Raw genomic sequence first — 19,391 nt, 5'->3', positions numbered from 1 at the left:
TTATTTCTATAGTCCTAAAATTGATGACATCCCCTGATCTAAACCACCCCAACAGCAGTTGTCAAGCAAATAATGAAAAAAAAAAATCCAAGTCGAGTATTCCAGGATCCACACCCAAGTGACTAATTAACTAATGTCAAATCCCCCGTTTCCCCGTCGAAACCATTCGCTTTCGATTCGCACAACAACTGGCCTGGAATGCATACTACAGCATTGCCCATCTGCTGCATGACAGTTTCAAAAACTAGGCCTCAATTTGCAAGTGTTTCCTTACATTTTTTCTGCTCGTGTCCGTAAAGTAGTCTTGCTTAGAGAATTGGCTGACAACTTTTCCGAGGTTAAGCACCCGGTGTCAGTTTCTGTCTGGTTCTGCGGCTTCTGCATTTAAAGTGATCGCCGAGGCCAAGCTTTCCCTGCTTCTGTCGTGTTAGACTCCTTTTCACCCGCCTGTCAGATAGAATGCCAGAAAGGTGAGCGGAGAGGCACGCTTGCCTCGGATACGCCGCTAATTTGACAGTGTTCGGTGAGGCCGCAAAATAATTGGAGTAGCATTTACGTGCTGACAGAGAGAGCCTAGCAATCAAAGCATCCCGCTTTTCACAGACAGACCGGGATTTGCAGACAAGACAAGTTTTTATACCTAAAGGGGGAGTAGATCAATTTGACAAACTAGACATGTGGCCTTTTGTCTGGGCTGTTTGTGTCTGAGGGCCACCGAGAAGGAGCAGTCGGGAGCATACAAATTATGCTTTTGGGATAAACATTGAAGAACAACCCAATGCTGGCCAGTGCTCACGCTTCCGGATGTGTCTAATAGGGCACTCTCTTCCTTGTAAATCCAGTCAGGAAAAATTGCGAAAACCTTGTGTGCCTGTCCAACATACAAAGATGAGTGTCAAGCTCGGCTGACTATATATATACACATCTCCAGTAAAAGATTCCCAGTTCTAAGTCAGAGGCAGCAGGCTCTTCCCATTAGCAACAGGTCTGTCTGCAGCTTGAGGGGGAAATTACCTGCATCCTTCAAACCCCCCAAAAAATAAATAAATCACTTACAATAAAGCCGCTCACACTGAAAACTCGCACCAAGACAGTACATTTCTCAGAAGAAGTGCAAAAGAATTACAATGAAAGCCGTAGTTTCTGAAAAGGAAAGGTACAAAAGAATACTGTACTGATAAAAGTTATAAAAGTGAACAAGAGTATCAATGGAAATTTCCTGACTGGGAAAAGTGCTATGGAATACCAATGGAAGGTTTCTAATGAGAAAAAGTGCAATGAAATACAGCTGGTGTTTCCGAATAGGAATAGTGCAATGGAATACGAATGAAATATGGAGTTTCTGTCAAGGAAAACTGCCATGGAATACTAATGAACGTTCACGAGTGAGAAAAGTGTCAAGGAATACCAAGAAAAGTTGGAGGTTCTGACTTGGAGATGTGCATTGGAATACCAATGAAAGTTGGGAGTTTTCTGACTCGGAAAAATGCAACCTAATATGGGAGTTTCTGACTAGGAAAAGTACAATGGAATACTAATGAAAGATAGAGCTTCTCTATAGGAAAAATGCAATTGAATACCAATAAAGCTTTTCTGACTCCGAAAAGTGCAACGGAATACCAATGGAAGTTGGGAGTTTCTGAATAGGTTAAGTGCAATGGAATATTAACGGAGGTTTTCTGACTAGGAAAAGTGAAATGAAATGCCAATGAAAATCGGAGTTTCTGACCAGAAATAGTACAACAGATTAGTAATGAGACTTGCAGTTTCTGACTATGAAAAGAGCAATAGCTTACCATTGGTAATCTAAAAGTGAAAATGCATGGAAATTGGTTTGTAGATTTTTCAGTGCTTATCACCTAATGTACCTAAATTGGTAAAGCATTAGTAATAAACAAAATCATGTTTTATGTTTCTGTAATGGTTATTGCACCAACGTGGAGAAGCTCTTTCACACAAAATGATATTTTTAATGCTAATATCATTAATATTGTTATTTGTGAATTTTCAAATTCACTGCTTTGCAAGAAAATTGGAAATATAATGAAGCATATCATAATTTGTTGATTAACTTGGCTATAAAAACGTAAATTCAGTATGAAATAGCTCGTCCCTGTGCAAAATGGTCAATAGTTGAGATCTGATTGAAATTGAAATACTGCATTAAAGCACTTAACTGGATGCTCTCTAAGACCAATAGGTAGATTGTAAATTGTAAGTCAGTACGTGAGTAATTGACCCCCCCCTTAAAAATGTTATTGTCAAAAGATGCCACAAGATGGCAGAAAAGCACTACTTTTCAATTAGAAAGGGCAAAGAACATCTAAATGCCGCTCCACCTCTCACTAGCATATTTCCTTGGCACCACCAAGATGCCACAAGATGACACCAAAGCAATACTTATATATTAGGCAGGCGGTTCTGAATAAGTGAGTTTTTCAGCAAGCTTTGGTTAACACAACCACCCCCCCCAAAATCAGTCAACAGGCAAATTCACAAATCATGAATATGTGGGTGACCACTATACAGTGGAACCTCGATTTAACGGACTAATAGGGGCAGGGGGTCGTCCGTTCCAGCAGATTGTCCGTTATATTGAAGCTACTTTTTTTGTGGCCATATGCACCCATATTACTGTACAGTACAAAATTATTGTTTTGTACTTTTTTTCATGGCCTAAAACGCCCATTTCAGTACAAAGTTATTGTAAACAAATATAAAAAAGCTTGAAAATGTTTGAAAAGTTTTAAATTTTATCCAAACAATGCCAAGTCGAGGCGGGTCAATTTCATAAACCGCATAGAATTAGTGTGCTTCCTATTTCCAACATTCGGTTAATATTCGATGCCATCGATGAACAGCTTAAAAAAAAATGTTACTGTACCAAAAATAGCATGTTCCAGACTGCAGTACAGCCTAACAGACATCGCTTAAAGCAAAAAAAAAAAAAAAAAAAAAAAACACCGCTCATGGCATGTGCACTCTCTCTGCGACCTGGAAATATGTGTGCCCCAGTCTTTAAGTAAACGACTGCAGCCAATTCTGGAACTAACACACTTTGTCAATGGCGGTTTAAGTGACAACTAGAAACTATTTTTGGTCACATGTACTTTTCAGATGGTTCGTTAATTCCGATATCCGTTAAATCTGCGTCCGTTAAATCAAGGTTCCACTGTATATTGTAATATTGTTGAATATTATTCCAAAAAGTGTATTTGAACTGTACATAGTAAAAATGCAGATGACAGCATCAAGTCACTTTTGAAATATTTTTCGCTGAAGGAAGCCATCAATGTCAGTGGTGGCTGAATGAGGGTTATGCTTCCAGATGGCGAGTGAAAATTTGGCCCGCGGTGGTTGACAGAAGGCTTCAAACTCTTTTCGAAACTCTTTGACTGGATCTCATTTGCACACTTATTTCCTCTTCTCCTTCAGGTCCATCACACCATCCTGCCTCTCTATTCCGCCCTCCTATCATCTGCTATCGTATCTGATATCTCCCTCGGTCTTCCCTGGCTGACTGGTTAAGCATTCTCGCCCTCGCACCACCTAATCTGGATCTCTGGATGTCACTTTCTGCCATATCGCATACCAGTGGTGACCACAGAGCCTTGTTGCAACTAAAGATCTTTAACTAATAACAAAGTCCAGTTGTCAAAGTAACAATAGATAGATATTGAGGAAACAGGACAGACTTTTTAAAAAAAAAATTTTTTTAACTTTCCATAGGCTGAATGACACCATGATCTGCCCACATTCGATGTTTTTATGACTCATTCAAGCAAATTCCCTGTTAGGAGTTTGTCAAAGTAAAAGCCTTGACAATCTAGCCAAAATTACTGTTTAAACCAAAATGTTCGACATTGTGTTAAGTTTCAGACATGGGGCCTTGAGACTTTTTCGTGTGTCCTGTTATGATACCCATTTCAACCCAATTTCCTGTTGATCAATAGAACTGGTGTTAGGAGCTCATGTTTTCATACATTCCAGAGGGCTTTGCGCCCCCTTTTTATGGGCAATCCTCAAGATAAACTTTGCCAGCATGCTCTACTCACATTGCTAATTTGTAATTCTTAACAAAACTCAATGCGGCTGTGCTTACTTTTTGGCTATTCAGCGCACCCCTGTTCATTTTTTGGGGTTCATGTTCCAGATGCACCTACAATAGGTGAAAATCCACGATACAGAGACCATAAAAAAGGGAAGTACTGTTTTTACCCCCAATTCGCTTAAAACACATTTTAACCTATTCGAACACACTTAAGTAAAACACTTTTCGAAACACATTGTAAACTTGCACAAAAATTTAAGGCCTAAAATGTATAGGAAAAATAGTAAGTATTGTATAGTCTAGTGTCTAGTCGTGCTTTTAAAAACCGGGGCCTGGTGAGGTGGTGTGTCGTTGGAGAGTCTGCTTGTGAGCGTCTGGGTGTGAACTGTCTGACAGCTCCTGAGTGAATGTGCTCATAATGTTTGTGTGAGTTACTCTTCTTCCGGTGTGAAAAGACGACTGGCTCTTCTTTCGCATGTGCGCGGGGCCTAGAAAAAACAATCACTTAAAAAATCTGTGCGATAGCGCGGGAACAAAAGAACACGGGGGACACATGACGGAATGGGCATTGCACCTGTGGGGAATGTGGCCGTTTCAGACAGACTTTGGCCATTCCCTGAAGGTGGTTCTCGATTTTGCCTAGCCTAGTTTCCAAGTCGATTGGTGGAGAAACTTCATGAAGGCTTTTTTCTGTTTTTTTTTTTTTTTTTTTTAAATAAAAAATTTAATTACAGCGCCTCGCTGAGACTCATGTTCCAAAATATGCTGATCACCTCAGACTTACTTAGTTGTTTAATTAAAACACTTGCTAGATGGGCAGGCACTCTTGAGACCTAATTATTTGTATATGTGCCATTAAAAAAAAATACTTTTCTATAAAATGTCCCTTTCAAATAACATGCTCTAAACACATATAGTAACTATCAGGGGGCACACACATCCGATCAATCATAGAAGCAACACGTCTAGTAGTAGAAGCACAAAGCTACTTATGGAGAATGACAGACTTTGGCAGCGGGAGAGTGAGCTGAGTCACTGTGGGCGTGCGAACGATGAATAAAAGAATAGGCCAGCTGTCTGGATATCTCGCGCCGTCTTCTCTCTCCTTTGATTCCGACACCATTCCCGCCGCTCTCGCTTGGTAATCCTGCTCATTACGCTGCGTCGTCCCTCTGTTCCTTGGCCACAGCCAAGAAGACAGAGGGGCTTCTCAGTATAGGAATGCTTCAATTTGCTGTGATTTCCGTGTTGATCTGATGCTGCATGCGAGAGAACTGACATAGTAGGACACATCCTACTTAGATCTTAAATATGAGGGCCAAACTTCAAAGCCTTTGAAGGTAAATCCATCCATCCATCCATTTTCTGAGCCGCTTCTCCTCACTGGAGCCTATCCCAGCTGTCATCGGGCAGGAGGCGGGGTACACCCTGAACTGGTTGCCAGCCAATCGCAGGGCACATACAAACAAACAACCATCCGCACTCACATTCACACCTACGGGCAATGTAGAGTCTCCAATTCATGCACGTTTTTGGGATGTGGGAGGAAACCGGAGTGCCCGGAGAAAACCCACTCAGGCACGGGGAGAACATGCAAACTCCACACAGGCGGGGCCGGGGATTGAACCCTGGTCCTCAGAACTGTGAGGCTGACGCTCTAACCAGTCGGCCACCGTGCCGCCTTGAAGGTAAATGTAAACAAACAATATGGCTAAGAGCGCTAGCTTCGGATAAGCAGCACTTACCTGATTGCTCAGTAAAATTGCTGGAGGTGGCGTGCTGGGCATATTTGTGTTCGGTGACTTGTCCGTGCACCACATACACGCAGTGTAGGGCAGTATTTCCCAACCTTTATTGAGCCAAGGAACATATTTTTTGTGAGAAAATAATGGCACACTACCAAACAAAAATATTGCAAAAAGTCACTTATAAATGTTGTTATTTTTGATACAATAGCAATTTATTTTTAATGAAGACAACACTAACCCAGAAATACAGACTTGGCGTTGGCATTGCCAGACCCCTTTTACGTGCCCCAGTGTAATGAGCTGCACAATTGTAAATGTCACATCCACCCCAGTGTTTCCCATTCATTCATTTATTTGCAACCGGTTCACGACGGCCGCGATCCCCCCCGTTGATCATCGCTGTGTTCTGAGCAGCAGGTGACCTGCATGTACGTGCATGTACATATGTGCCAGCGCATGTACCCACGCATTTGTAAGTACCTATTTTTATTAAAAAAAATAAAATAAATGTACTGCATGTTTGAAATAAACTTCAATCAATCAATTCAATCAAGCCGAACAAGTACGCTGCTGCAGGAAGCCCACACACACTGTGCATCAAGCGAGGTGGGACACTCTTGGAAGGGGAACAAAAGACGATTCAGAACTGCTTCAGCAGTGCAATCACAACGTATGGCTGCCAGCAACCACCGCAAACTGGCTGGTGGGTCCCACCTCCTGCAGGCGGATGGTATTGCTACAAGTAGATCAACAACACAACTCTAAACAGACATTGCAATAACATGTTGGGGGTCGTGTCAACAGCACAACAAAATGAACACAACTGGTGCTAAGTGTTGTATCTGTGTGACTGTTACACAAGACAAGTACAGCTGCCAGTTCGCCCCGGTCGGACAAGTTGACTGCGGATTACTAGCTAACATTACAACAACAGACCCGCTAATAAACAAGTTGAGACAAAACAATATACAGTACATGTTTACACAGAATCATTATATGGCATTATTAGCCATGTTACAAGATGTTAACAATGATACGTTTCTCCTAGTAGAAGAATAATGCATTTGCTGTCAAATGCAAAATTTGATACTAACCTCAATTTTGCTGTTGGTTTGGTCTGTCCGAAGTGGTTGGGGACCCAATAATTTATACAATTCACCAGAATACTTTAACTTTGCAAAAAACGGTGCATTTTAAGACATGTTGAGGGCCCCAAAAATCTAATTTGTGAATATTTTAAAACAGATGAATGTCGTGAATGTATATTTGCAACAAATATATTTTCTACTCCCATTTTCTCCGTTCGTGTCACTGCTGGGTATAAATTAGCAAAAGAAGTTCTATCATAGTTTATAACTTGTTTTGTACATCTGAAAACTATTTTGATTTTATAACTGCAAAATTGCATAATTTAACCCGCAATATAACAGCATTGTAGGGCTATTGTCAGCCTATTTCTTGAAAAGAATGCGACTTTATTCTGGTAAATTTTTTCAAAGCATTCTTTTTTTCTTACATTTTTTTTCACGCTCTGTTGTGGTCCTAATAGTCCTTTATAGAACACAAAGTTTTTCCATTATGATATCGAACATCTTGTCCTTGTACCACTATTCAGCTACTGTCCCCACTAATGTTGCACCTTTTTACTGGGTGCTGCTTTTTTTCCATCAACAATTATTGTTTGCGTTACACGAGGTAAAAATATTTTGATGCCTCCACTACTGAAGACCGGTATAAATAAGATTTGACTTAAAGCAGTTGATATGGAGGTGAATGGCGGAACATGCCAAGCTCATTCTTGAGTCTTTGTACGTTTCAACTCCACAGTCAGTCGTTTCAGGTTCAAGCTGCAGATTCTCCAACAGTGTTTGTTATTATTATAATGCTGCTGCTGGCTGTTTGATGCTGCTGACCTAAAACTTTAAGCTTATTTTGTCAGCGTTCGCAACACAGCCAGTTTGGACGGTTTGGACTATTTTGCAAGTGTGCTATCTCTGCCTTGTCGTAATGGATCTCTTTTTGTGGGGAGCCAGGGTTTTTTTTTAGCTTTTAGTTGGAGCAAAAGTTACAAAAGTAAGGCAATTTTTAGAACGAGACTTATTAAAATTTCTCTTTTATCAGTGTGATGACCGGACTCCACTTTATGTGACCTGTAAAATGCTTCCCGCTGGTATGTTAAAATAATGAACAATTCCATTCATTCAGTCAGCATGCATGGCGGGTAATCTAGTCAGAATCTCTGTGTGACTTGGGTTTCTGTCTAAGCCTGGTCTAAGGTCCGACTGAACTGTCTTTGGCTGGCTGGGACAAAACAGACATCAATCATTATAACCGAACCACTAATGTCACTCTGGTGTGCACATTAAGGCCTCGTGAAAAGAAGTTGTATATTTGGTTTAAATATACTTATTATTTTTTTATGTTTAAATTAATGTTATTAATTTATTATAGCTATTTAAATCTTTCTATTTTGTTGTTTTGTGTTGATTCAACATCTGGACCTTGAATATTGTTGTATTCTTCTATTGTTTATGTAACGTTTGGATTGTCCGCACAGTAAATTCTGTAAACTAAAAACAACATTAGCAGAAATCTCTCTGTGACATGGGTTTTTGTTCAAACCTGATCTGAGGTCCAAGGTCCAACTGAACCGGCGTCACTGGTTGGCTAGGACAAAATAGAGGCCAATCATTATAGCAGAACCACTAATGACACTCTGGTGTGCACATTAAGGCCTCGTGAAAAGAAGTTGTATATTATTATTTAGTTTAAATATACTTTTTTTTAAATATTTCAATTAGTGTTATTTATTATATCTATTATTTTATTCCTATTTTCTTGTTTTGTGTTTATTCAACATCTGGACCTTCAGTAAATAAACTAAAATGTATGTGGGTACGGTATATATGTAACATAGGCCTATATGTTAATGAATAATACATTTTTATTCATTCATATATTTTGTATTTCATTATAATTTTATTACAGTTGTGATATATAAACTAATATTATACATTTATCTGTTTCATATATTTATTGATGAGTATACAGGAAGAACTACTAAAGCCTAAATTGGTGTCAGCATTAAACATATTAATTTATGATGGAATTTTTTTATTTTGTAGTTTAATATCTGGATTGACAGTAAAGGAATTAAAAAAAACAACAAAAGTAATAAATAAAAACAAAATTCATATTTTGAGAAATACTTTACTTTCTACACATTTAATACCTGTATACTTTAGTTTCACTGCTGTATTGTTTTTATTATTATTACTTGGTATTATTTTTCCCCCTGTTATTTCAAGTTACATTAAATGGCGTATGTTAGAATTTCACCATTGTGTTGGTGAAAGTATCTCGAAAGTAACATTGCAATTCAGAAGTAACAATTCAAAGACATTGTGCAATATACCGGTACGATAATGACTTTCAAATAGTTCTACATAAGATATTACACATATTTTGGAAGTAACATGACCATCAATGGCAACCACTGCAGCAATTCTTCAATCTGCACAGATCTGACAAGCAAGTTGGGATGCAAACAAAAAAAGAAAAAGAAAAAACTGCAGACAGTGATGACATGACCAAAAGACAGAGCTGGAGTAACGTGGATCAAAAAGAGCAACAAGAAAGTTCTCCCAAAATAGAAAAAAATAAAAAAAGGCGTGGGGTGTAACAATACGTGACCCAAATACGACAAGGGAGCCAAAGAGAAAGAGAAGATGCGGGAGCGTATAAATGACAATGTGCTCTCTGCTGCCTCTCACTCTATCATCATCCCTCCATTCAGGTCACTAATTCACATCATGTCACTCCCAAACCACATTTCTTCTCTGCCCTATTTATTATTGCAAAGGTTTCGTATTTCCATCGTATAGCTACTGCCAGACTTCAATTCAAGGAAGAACTTGTTTTCCATTTTCTTTGCCTTTTATTGGAAAATTTTTATGCAAGGGTTGTACAACTTATTTTTTTTTTCTTGACATACAAACGACAGATGATTTAAAAATATTTCATGTTGTGTTGAAGGTAAATTGACCCATGTTCGAGTTTACAACAAGAACATTTATTAATGTAAAAGTACAAACTTTATTATAAATGTTAGAGTATATTAAATGTATTGACCTGGTGAGTTTTTTGATTGTTTTTGCTCAACTCTCCAGTAATATCCAACTCAAAACAAACAGACTGTGTATTTGAGACACTATTAGACCCCTAATATGTGCTGAGCGTCCATCAAATAGAGGCGAGGCTTTTATGATGATTGATAGTCAGGTGATTGGCGGCCTTGGAGGAGACTTCCAAGCAAACAGTCCATTTGAGGAGACGCCCGCTAATGACAGCGGTCCAGAAACCCATATAGCGGGATGGATCAGTGTCATGCATCATGTCAGCAGCGGCACGTATTATTAATGACAAACACTTAAATGGTTATTAAAGCTTCAGCGCCAGGCCACAGGCAAACAGACAGGAGCTTCGGCCAGCTGGGGATTGGTCAGGTAATGAATAAGTAAATGATATGCTTAGCCAAAAATAAAACTGCGCTCATTTAAATAAGTTGGGAAGTCAAGTTATGAAAGTAGACGTGGCTATTGGGTATTGTAAGAAGACATTTTATTCGAGAGGACACTGAGGGGCAGGACAGCAGATTGTGGAGATTGTGGCGCATATGACAGCAGCATCCAGAGCTAACGGACAGCAAAAGACTGGGCTAATGTGTCATTTTTAGCTGTGTATTCTCTAATATTACAATCATGCAGAATACTGCAGCGTCCAGAGCTGGCGCACAGCAACAGCACAGTCAAGCCCGAAATGATTCATACCCCTGGCAAATTTTGACTTAAAGTTACTTTTATTCCAGCAGCAAGTTTTTTCTTGATTGGAAATGGCACAGGCGTCTGCCAGAAGATAGTAAGATAATGTACAAGAGACATCACTGTGGAAAATAAAATTTAGGAGCTTTAACTTACATTTGAACAAAGCTCGGGTCTTCCAGCCGGTTGGGCTGGGCCCGCAGGAGTCTAGCCTCATACTTCTCACCCATCACGAGATGTGTCTTGACTCAAACCTTGGCAATGAGACCTTTAGGTGTTGTCTTGGCTTTCCGTGCCTTTTTGCACCTCCCTTTCTTCATGGCAAAAAAGACTGAGAAAGTTGAGGAATGCTCATCAAACACCTGTTTGGAACATCCCACAGATGAACACGCTAATTGGGAACAAGTGGGTGCCATGATTGGGTATAAAAGGAGCTTCCCTGAATTGCTCAGTCATTCACAAGCAAAGATGGGGCGAGAGAGCGTGAGAAAATAGTCGAACAGTTTAAGGAAAATGTTCCTCAACGTACAATTGCAAGGAATTTAGGGATTTCATCATCTACGATCCATAATATCATCAAACGTTTCAGAGAATCTGGAGAAATGACTGCATGTAAGCAGCAAGGCCTAAATCCAACATGGAATGCCTGTGACCTTCGATCCCCCAGGCGGCACTGCATCAAAAACCGACATCAATGTGTAAAGGCTATCACCACGTGGGCTCAGGAACACTTCAGAAAACCAATGTCAGTAAATACAGTTTGGCGCTACATCCGTAAGTGCAACTTGAAACTCTACAATGCAAAGCAAAAGCCATTAATCAACAACACCCAGAAACGCCGCCGGCTTCTCTGGGCCCGAGCTCATCTAAGATGGACCGATGCAAAGTGGAAAAGTGTTCTGTGGTCCGACAAGTCCGCATTTCAAATTGTTTTTGGAAATTGTGGACATCGTGTCCTCCGGGCCAAAGAAGAAAATAACCATCCGGACTGTTATGGACGCAAAGTTCAAAAGCCAGCATCTGTAATGGTACGGTGTGTTAGTGCCATTGGCATGGGTAACTTGCACATCTGTGAAGGCACCATTAATGCTGAAAGGTACATACGGGGTTTGGAGAAACATGTGCTGCCATCCAAGTATTTTTCATGGAAGCAACTGCTTATTTTAGCAAGACAATGCCAAACCACATTCTGCACGTGTTGCATCAGCGTGGCTTCATAGTAAAAGAGTGTGGGTATTAGACTGGCCTGTCAGCAGTCCAGACCTGTCTCCCATTGAAAATGTATGGCGCATTATGAAGCATAAAATACGACAACGGAGATCCCGGACTGTTGAACAGCTGAAGCTGTACATCATGGAAGAACGGGAAAGAATACCACCTACTTAGCTTCAACAATTAGTGTCCTCAGTTCCCAAATGTTTATTGAATGTTGTTAAAAGAAAAGGTGATGTAACAGTGGTGAACATGACCCTGTCCCAGCTTTTTTGGAACGTGTTGCAGCCATAAACTTCTAAGTTAATGATTATTTGCTAAAAACAATCAAGTTTATCAGTTTGAACATTAAATATCTTGTCTTTGTAGTGTATTCAATTAAATATATATATATATATGTCTCTCTCTCTCTCTCTCTCTCTCTCTCTCTCTCTCTCTCTCTCTCTCTCTCTCTCTCTCTCTCTCTCTCTCTCTCTCTCTCTCTCTCTCTCTCTCTCTCTCTCTCTATATATATATATATATATATATAAAATACTGTATGGATGATAATTCTGCTTAGTCAGAAGGCAACAGTTTGTGTCGTCAATGGGAGTGTATGCATATTAAACAGCATCCAGATTTAGGCGCTGCCAAGAAATTATATAAAAACAGTGAGGCATCCACACGTGGTGAAGCTGGCTGCCCGGTCAGGATGCCTTGCTCTCAGTTGCACCGGTTGCTTTTGGAATCCGTCCAACATGGATGAAGACCATGAAGCCTCCCTCATACAAGCTTGCTTGATTTGATTTTGTTTTTTTGCTTCACTTGAGTGATCAAAGGTGCAACTATGGAAAAAAAAAAGCTGCTACATGAACACAAACAACCCCCTCACTCCCATCAGCCAAAGTTCTTCCTCCCACGCTGCTCCTGATGCCTCGACTTCAAACTTTGTTGCTGCGTTTTCACACAGAACAACCTAATGAAAAGTTAACAATGGACTATTCACTACCTTAAAACAGGGTTTTCAGTAAGCTAAGCTCGCTGCTGAAGTTACACCACTTTGTACCAGGGAGGGCAACTTGAAGAACCTACAGGAGAAAAGAAAGTCGAGCAATGCAACTCCTCAACTCCCACATATTATCAACATGATCTACGTATCACATACTTTGTATTTTCCAGGTCCTTGAAGGAAAAAACTAACTTACCGTATTTTCACGACCATAAGGCTCACTTAAAAGTCTTAAAATGGACGGGGCGCCTTATAATGTGGCGCGCCTTATGTGTGCACGGAGTTCCAACATCTAAAAATGTTGTTGTGTGATGAGGGCTTCGCTTGACTTTTTTTTATTGTTTATTTATTTATTTATTTGCATTTCCTGCCGGCACGCTGCTTACACAGAGCAAAAGCGGACATGGCCGAGGACAGGGGAAGGGTGCGTGAAGTACAACGCTAAAGCCACGCCCCCAGTCGGTATATAGCCCCGGGTGTTTTTTTTTTATTTTATTTTTTAATTTTTTTTAATTTTTTTTTAAATATATTACCGCTTGACTGACTGGGAGCATTTCCGGGGTGTGCATTGTGCAAAACAAAATCGGTTTGGCTAAGGACCCCCGAAAATGTCACTTATGAAGAGACACGCTTACGAAGCACAGTTTAAACTGCAAGCTGTCAGTTAAGCGGCGGAAAATGGGAATCGAGCAGCAGCGAGAGAATTCAAGATCAACTAATCCATGGTTCGCTAGTGGAGGAAGCAGGAAAACGAGCTTCGCCAAGTCGAGAAGACGAAGCTGAGTTTCCGCGGAAAAAAAAGAAAAACAAAACGCGGAAACAAGGCGAGGTGGCCGGAGTTGGAAGACCAACTCGAGCAATGGATTAATGAGCAAAGAACAGCCGGGAGAAGCGTCTCTACAGTCACCATTCGACTGAGTGCAATAACTCGGGGCTTGCCATCATTCCGGGAGGCTTGACGAACCGCTGGACATCCGTGTAAACAGGGCGTTCAAAGTGAAGTGAGCAGCGTGGGAGCCATAGATGACAGATGGCGAACACAGCTTTACTAAGACTAGGAGGCAGCGGCAGGCGAGTTACGCCACAATTTGTGAATTGATTGTGGATGCTGGGGCTAACGAGTCTGCTTGCACTGTTGTTCGAGCTTTCGCACGGCAACGAGATTGTCTCGAACCTGGCATGTTTGATGGAGAACTTGCCCAGCCGTTCATTTTGGATACAGAAGATGAGGATTTTGATGGATTTGTGGATTAGGATTGATCAAAAAATAACGTGAGTACATTGTTAAATACTTCAATAAAGTACAACCGAACTCAGTTTTGCCTTTTTAAAAACATTGTTTTAGCGTGCATGCATGCTACCGTATGTTTTAAGCTAGCGTATGTTTTACCATGCCTGCGCCCAATAATACGGTGCGCCTTATGTATGTGTTAAATACAGAAATAGACCCCGTAACTGAGACTGCGCCTTTTAATACGGTGCGCCCTACGGTCGTGAAAATACGGTAAATGCAGACTACCTCCTGGTTTACAGATAGTGACGTATGAAGACAGAGTGATTGGTCACAGGGCCCAGTATCAAAGCCTGCAGTCTAGGATCATAGTGTGGGTTTAGAGTCAAGACAAGAGTCAAGACCCATTGTCTTGGGCTCGTGTGAAAGGCCAAAATCAAGGTCTGAAGTCTAGGTCCACCATCTAGGCCCTGAAATCAATGCAAACTTACAAGGGCCACAGTCAAGACCTACAGTCTTGAGCCTCTGTCAAGATCTACAGTCTAGATCGGGGGTGTCACAGGCCACATCGTAGTTATGACTTCCCTCAGAGGGCCGCTACAACTGTGAACCCATATAAATGAAAGATTACCTCCTATACTGTAATTACATACAGTATACACAACACATTGATGAATAGCCAGTTTTTAAATCAGAAGCGTATAAAAACATGTTTTTCAACTATTATTTTTCTTTTCAAAGGGGGATTGGTAACAAAACAATGCTTGCAAATATCTCAATGGCATTACACCAGAACACAATGAGCAATTTTGATTTGCTTTCGCGGACCACATAACATTATGTGGTGGGCCGGATCTGGGCCCCGGGCCACCAGTTTGAAACCTGTGGTCGAGATAAGTAGTTAAAATAAAATCAAAGGCAAGTGGTCAGAGATCAGGGCTCACTATATAACACTACACTCAACTCCTCCTGTCCAGGCACGCATTCGTACAACCTCCCAGCATGTGACACATTCACTGACAACCTAAGCTCTCTTTTAACGTTACGGTACAATGTCAGTGCATCTTATTAGCCGGATAAAAAAGTCCAAATGCTAACAGGTTATGAGTGATGATCATACGCACAATGTGTGCAGCAGATGGTGCACAGCAGACACACACACACACACTTGAGACCTGAGATGACGTACATTACACGATGCTTTCATGACACACGGGAAAGGATGCCAGACACTCGCTCTCATGGCTAAGTATCGAACAGGACCATATGTATGAATGTGTGGAGGTGTTTGTCTTTGTTTATGCTTCTATGCATTGATGCCATTTGTGTGTGTGTGCGAGTGCCAGTCCTGCAGGCACAGCATGAATGTGAGTGTGTTCGTTCTCATTTAAGTGGTAAAACCCTGTTATTGGCTAGCTGCCCTCTCCCCCACCACTCTGTGTGTGTGTGTGCGCGCGTGTGCGTGCGTACGTGTGTCTGTGTGTGGGGAATGGTGGGACAAGCCAAGATTGCCACCACCTGCGGCTCAGCTGTGGGTTTGCAGCGGAATGAGAACCGGGGTAGAGGAGCCAAGATATTGGAGGGAAGGCAATAGAGGAGTACATAATTACATGGCAGAGCAGAAGCTCATCTCCAGGTACTCCAACCACACACACATACACACACACGCATGCACAACATACGCACGCAAGCACTCCCAAAGACCTTCCTCCATCACCCTCCCCACCTCCCTCATGTCTTCATTTGGGAGAAAACAATCCATCAGATAAAGGTCAGAGTACCTCCACCCGCGCTAAAGCAGGTATACACACAGACACACACACACGGAAATTTGAAAAAAGATAAACTAATCTTGAGGAGTTTAAAAAAAGCCAACTGTGCACAGAGCAAAAATGTTCAATAAAAAGCCACAATTTTAGGTACACCTGCGTCATTCTGTAACCTGTTGTAATATTTTAGTATCTAATAATTTGACCATCTTGAGCAAGCTGCTAAATAATTTTCTTTTAACAGACATCCGAATTGTAACATTAGCATGCATAAATAAACAAACAAACAAACAAATAAATTAATAAATAGCCACGTTTGACCTTAAGTTCATGAAACAGTTTAGCGCTAACGACTCTAAATCAGTCTGGCATGCATTCCAATCGCTGACTAATTACAAGCGACGATCCCCCCCAAGCTGAGAACAATAGCACACTAGCCAACGACTTGAATACCTTCTACTGCAGATTTGAAAAGGACACTTTCACACCCACCCAGCCGCACCACCGACCACTATCACACCCTCGACTTCTTCGTTAACCTTCCGCGAACAGGATGTGAGGCACATCTTCAAACAACAAAAGATTAGCAAAGCGGCAGGCCCAGACCATGTGTCCCCATCCTGCCTCAAAGTCTGCGCGGACCAGCTCGCGCCAGTCTTCACTCAGATCTTCAATAGATCTCTGGAACTGTACGAAGTCCTGTGTTCTTCCATCACAGCCTGGTTTGGTGCTGCAACAAAAAGGACAAACTCCGACTGCAACGGACAATCAAAACTGCTGAAAGGATTGTCGGTACCCCCCTACCCACCCTTGAGGACTTGCACGCTGCCAGAACTAAGACAAGAGCGTGCAAAATCCTCTCGGGCCCTCCACATCCCGGTATCTTCCAGCTCCTTCCCTTAGGTAGGCGCTACCGATCAATGCAAACTCGAACTAGCAGACATTCCAACAGCTTCTTCCCTCTTGCAATCAACTTCTTAAACACCTAACCTACAATTCCATTGCAACATGCTGGCAATTTTTTGTCTTGAGTTTGTTGTCACATTTCTGTCGGGCCAATTATATATTACTCGTGCACTCACTGTAGTAGTCTCGCCACGCTGCACTATTTGAATATCTGTTGTTGACCAATAGTGGCCACTCATGCCAGAGTAGCATCTGCTCAATTTGCACACTGATTGAGGAGTATCTGCAACATTTGCACAATCAACATTGTCCCAGATTATTGCACTACTCGTCACTTTAAACTGCATACACTCCTTGAAGTCTCGGCGCCCTTTGCACAATGGTCATTGCACCGGACTATTGTAATATTAGTCATTCGAACTGCTCTAAGTGCTAGAGGACTCTGCATCTTTTGCACAATTGTCAAAAAAATTAAAAATAAAATGTACCAGCATTACCAGACAACTAGCAACGCTTTCTTGCTCAGTGACTATTTTTTTCTTCAATGTCTTTATGTCTCAAAAGTGTTCTCTGTCAATTGACTGTCTGTTGTTCCTTGTGTGTTTTTTTGTACACACAAATAAAGATGATTCTGATCTGATTCTGATTTTTCTGGTTACTACTAGGTTAGAATCCATCCATCCATTTTCTGAACCACTTATCCTCACTAGGGTCGCAGGTGAGCTGGCACCTATTTTAGCTGACTTCGGGTGAGGAAGAGCTGTACTCCCTTAACTGGTCGCCAGCCGGGCACAAATAAACAAACAACCATTCACACTCCCATCCGCATCTTTGGACAATTTAGAGTCTTCAATTAACCTGCATGTTTTTGGGGCGGCATGGTGGAAGAATGGTTAGAGCTTAGAACTGTAAGGCAGATGTGCTAACCAGTCTTGCACCGTGCCGCCTCAGAAAAATATATGAGAAAAAAGGCAGCTCAAGAAAAGAAAGTCATATTTTTGGGAAAGTCAGTCACATGAGAATAAAGTTTGATTGTTTAGAGAAAAAAGTTATTTTCAAGAAAAACATTGAGTGTTTAATGAAGGAAGTATGATTAATTTTTTAAAGAAAAAAGTACCATGTTTTTTTTCTTCTCCTCACTAGGATCACGGGCGTGCTGGAGCCTATCCCAGCTATCTTCGGGCAGGAGGCGGGGTACACCCTGAACTGGTTGCCAGCCAATCGCAGGGCACATACAAACAAACAACCATTCGCACTCACATTCACACCTACGGACAATTTAGAGTTGTCAATTAACCTACCACGCAAGTTTTTGGGATGTGGGAGGAAACCGGAGTGCCCGGAGAAAACCCACGCAGGCACGGGGAGAACATGCAAACTACACACAGGCGGGGCTGGGGATTGAACCTGGTCCTCAGAACTGTGAGGCAGACGCTCTAAACGGTCCTCAGAACTGTGAGACAGACGGTCTAAACAGTCACCCACCGTGCCGCCAAGTTGCATATTATTGAGAAAAAATATTATTTTCAAAAGAAAAAGTATATTTTAAAATGAGCAATATTTTATAAAAAGTCCTATATTTTCATGAAAAAGTCCTATTTTGCAGATTTTTGTTTTTTTTGTTTTACAAGAAATATGGTGACATACTTTGGCAAAAACAAGTTGTATATTTGAAAAAAAGTTTTAAAATATTTTCAAGGGAAAAGTCATAATATAACAAGAATAAAGCTGTATGTATGTTTGTTGAGAAAAAAAGTAATCTTACGAGAATTTCGCAGATCTATCAAAAGTACTACCAACCCCTAGAAGGGTCTTTTTTGGGGGCCCTGAGTACAGTTTCCATGTGGTTCAGTTCTGGGTTAACGTTTCTGGTGGAAAGTGATCTTCTATGAGCGATTGAGGTGTTATGTTTATATTTGCTGGCATAAAAAGGGCAAAGTTGGCACAAATGGGTGTAAATTAACTTAAGGGACATAGCAGGTTCTAAAAAACCTTAACGTCCTCATGCTGTACTCAGTCACGTCCGTCTTCCTCAATATAAGCAGCGTGTCGGCAGGAAATGCTCCCAGTCAGTCAAGCGGAGCGCTCATTAAAGTCACAACAACATTTACAGATTTTGGAACTCAGTGCACACATAAGGCGCGCCACATTATAAGGCGCCCCGTCCATTTTGGAGAAAATTTAAGACGTTTAAGTGCGCCTTATGGTCGTGAAAATACGGTAACGGTGTTTGTGTGATTTGCTTTTACTTTGGTGTATTTTTTTAAGGGGGAAGAAGAAGAACATACACGACAAGTCACGCGAAATAAGGGGAACATTAAAAGTTTCATTGTTTGACATTTTTATAGCAGTTTATCAGTTAGCACAGCCTGCTATTATTTCTTTTTTGAGCAATTGAGCTCACTTTTAAAATCTTACTTCATTAAGTCACGCCGTGCTTCATAAGGCAATAAATAATCCCCACAAATGAAATAACGCAGTCTGAAAAGATCAGTTTTTTTTGTTTTTTTTATCATGATGAACACCCTCAGCAATATTGCATTGTTATTAAAATTTTTCACTTCCATAGCAAGCACCTCGTGTGCCCCAAAGGAGCCGTGTTAATATCCTTACATTTTAATATCGTAGTCGGATTCTTTATTTATTTTTTGTCCATTTTTGAAAGG

The 19,391-nt window shown here is 41.0% G+C and overlaps 1 protein-coding gene across 5 annotated transcripts in view; it reads right to left on the bottom strand.

The window, feature by feature from the left end:
* LOC133474140 (carbohydrate sulfotransferase 8-like) overlaps positions 1-19,391 on the bottom strand; it is a 273,790-nt gene that overhangs the window by 49,947 nt on the left and 204,452 nt on the right. Inside the window, exon 2 of one of the 5 annotated variants that reach the window (XM_061765502.1) lies at positions 5,797-5,900. The exons of 3 other annotated variants lie outside the window; for them this stretch is intronic. The gene's annotated coding sequence lies outside the window, so the exon portion shown is untranslated. Of the gene's footprint in view, positions 1-5,796; positions 6,386-19,391 lie in introns of those variants that run through there. One more of the 5 variants, XM_061765503.1, reaches the window with a different exon arrangement.

This window comes from Phyllopteryx taeniolatus, chromosome 2, assembly GCF_024500385.1.
Source record: "Phyllopteryx taeniolatus isolate TA_2022b chromosome 2, UOR_Ptae_1.2, whole genome shotgun sequence".
Lineage (NCBI taxonomy): Eukaryota > Metazoa > Chordata > Actinopteri > Syngnathiformes > Syngnathidae > Phyllopteryx > Phyllopteryx taeniolatus.
Note: the sequence above shows the minus strand (reverse complement) of the source record. Positions and strands in the feature narration are given on the sequence as shown.